This window comes from Alligator sinensis, unplaced genomic scaffold (assembly GCF_000455745.1).
Source record: "Alligator sinensis unplaced genomic scaffold, ASM45574v1 scaffold235_1, whole genome shotgun sequence".
NCBI classification, from domain to species: domain Eukaryota; kingdom Metazoa; phylum Chordata; order Crocodylia; family Alligatoridae; genus Alligator; species Alligator sinensis.
This window is the reverse complement of record NW_005842042.1, coordinates 2,596,441-2,598,884: the sequence shown is the minus strand read 5'-3', so window position 1 is coordinate 2,598,884 and position 2,444 is coordinate 2,596,441. Positions and strand designations below refer to the sequence as shown.

At 49.1% G+C, this 2,444-nt stretch overlaps 1 protein-coding gene across 1 annotated transcript in view; it reads right to left on the bottom strand.

Annotated features, from left to right (window-relative positions):
• Positions 1 to 2,422, bottom strand: part of UAP1L1 (UDP-N-acetylglucosamine pyrophosphorylase 1 like 1) — a 22,252-nt gene extending 19,830 nt beyond the window's left edge. The window contains exon 1 of the mRNA XM_025203027.1: positions 2,110 to 2,422. The gene's annotated coding sequence lies outside the window, so the exon portion shown is untranslated. The remainder of the gene's footprint in view (positions 1 to 2,109) is intronic.
• Positions 2,423 to 2,444: the final 22 nt, after the last annotated feature.

Here is a 2,444-nt window from a genome sequence, read left to right as displayed (position 1 = left end):
CCCCTCCCCCAGCCCCCCTTCCCCACCTCTACTCACCAGCTCCTAGTCCAGCTGCAGCTCCCTGCTGTAGCCACTGGGGAGTGTCTGAATCATTGAAGCTCTCCGAATCTTTTCCAAAGATATGGAGAGCTTCAAGTTGATTCGGACCTTTTAATTGGTTCCTTGATTCGATTCAGATTCGGCCACCAAATCAGGCCGAATCTCCCCTGAATCGAATCACCACCCGAAGCTTTGCACAGCCCTAATAAGCGTTAAGCAGGATAAAAAGAACAAGAATTGCACCCCCCTCTTCTGGTGGAAACCAGACTTATCCCCATGTCTACACTCAAAGAAACTATCACTGTGATCTACCTCTCCCAACCCTAAATTATCCCAGTATACCATGGGATAACTGCAGGAATAGGGGTAGCTACCAAAGAGCAGCTAAAGGGCAATAAGTCCCTGCCCCTGTTAATTGCAAACTTGATGGAATTAGGAACTCTGTAAGACCCCACTTGGAACCCAAGCGATGCCTAGTTTAGAAAATGCTGCTCTAGATGAAGAGCAGATGGCAAGGCAGGATGGACAAGATGCTTGTTGAAATAATTCTTCTCTGGAAGTGTTTCCAAGGTTATGAAAGCTGGGCCACTCACCTACCTACTTGCCAAGAAAATGAAACCAATCACACTCATTCTGCCCTGCTAACTTATCACAGCCATGGTTCTGTGCTTCCTGCTAGCCCCTCACACGCTACCTTAGCTAGCACATCACCCACTGTAGAAAATGCTGTTCTACAGCATCACTTGTTATCAAGGGTGCCAACTTGACAAGGTGAAAGTTGATCTTTCAATCTAAGGTGAATCCTCAGAAAGCCACAGCTGCATAAACTGCCTGCTGTCCTACAGCTGGCCAGAAGACCATTCCACTTTTAAAGAATCATAGAAAATGAGGGTTAGAAGGGACTTCAGGAGGTCATCTAGTCAAGTCCCTGCTGAAAGCAGAACCATCCCCAACTAGATCATCCCAGCCAAGGCTTTGTCTACCTGGGTCTTAAAAACTTCTAAGGATGGAGATTTCACAACCTCTCTGGGTAACTTCTTCTAGTGCTTCACTACCCTCCTCATGAGAAAGTTTTCCCTAATATCCAACCTAAACTTCCCTTGCTGCAACTTGAAACCAATGCTTCTTGCTCTGTCTCCTGCCACCATTGAGAATAGTCTAGCTCTAGCTCCATCTTCTTTCAACTCCCCCCTTCAGGTATTTGAAGGCTGCTATTATTTTGTTCCCCCTTGCCACAGTGAGCCACCTATATATGTGATCCATGAGCTCAGTTCTTATAGTTTATAGGTAGAAATATCCAATTCTTACTAATTAATGCATCCCAACAAGGTGGTACCATAAGGCATCCCAAATACCCCACAGTAGGACAGTGCTCACTTCTCTGCACTGGTTACCCATGCGACACAATCCAGATCTCTGCCAGGATGACCAGAGCTGTTCATATGACTTGCCCGAGCCACTGGGAGTATCTCTCTGCTCAGGATTAGATCACCCTGAGCCAGCTCTGCTCTACCAGAACAAGCAACTCCAGAGCAGGAGGGAAAGGCTGTGAGCACAGAAGGCAGGTATTCACTTTCCTGGTGTAGGTCTGCCTTCTGTATCTCAGAGCAAACCCAGCCCCCATCATTATACAGACAAGCCTGGTGTTCTGGCTCTGGGAAATCTTGAACTAAGTCATTAGCACTCAGGGTGGCAAAGGCTTTTTTTTTTTTTTAGGGGGGGAAAGTGTTTTTTTTTTTTTTTTTTTTTTTAATTTTCCATATTCCAAGCCAAATTAGCCAAAACAAATTCCAAATGCGTGAGTCAGTCCAGAACCATAAGTGACCCTACTACCAGCAAACATCCTCCACCCCCATCTGGGACTTTGGATGTTTCCAAAACCTTTGGTGAGCATCCTACATGCACGCCCAAGCCCAGAGGCTTGGGGTTCAGATACCCCTAAATTTTACTTGCCCTCAGCCAGATGGCCACAGGAGCAAGCTGGGGAGGAGTCTCCCCTTTCCATAAACTCAGCATAAAGCCAAGACCTCCCCACTCCAGCAGCTTAGTGGGAGGTTTACTATACATTACCTTGGTGGGTACTATCCCTGCACCAGGAGAGTGGTCTTCCCCGGGTGTGACTAGGAAGACTGCCTCAGTGGCCAGGTAAGCACAGACTAGGCTTGATCCAAGCCCTCAAGAGGGAGGCAAAGAAGAGTTCAGTATGACCGAAGTCCAGACTATGTGCAAGCCTGCAGCCAGGCCCCTCCCCCAGGCCTTGTCAGCGCAGAGGCCAGGGGGAGCTGCAAAGGGAAGCGGAGCCGGCTGGGGCAGAAGCGGGGTCCTGCAGCGCACAGCAAACCGCTGCCCAGCCTGCACGGGCGGGTGAGCAGCCGCAGCCACCGCCCCGGGCGCTGGTCCCAGCC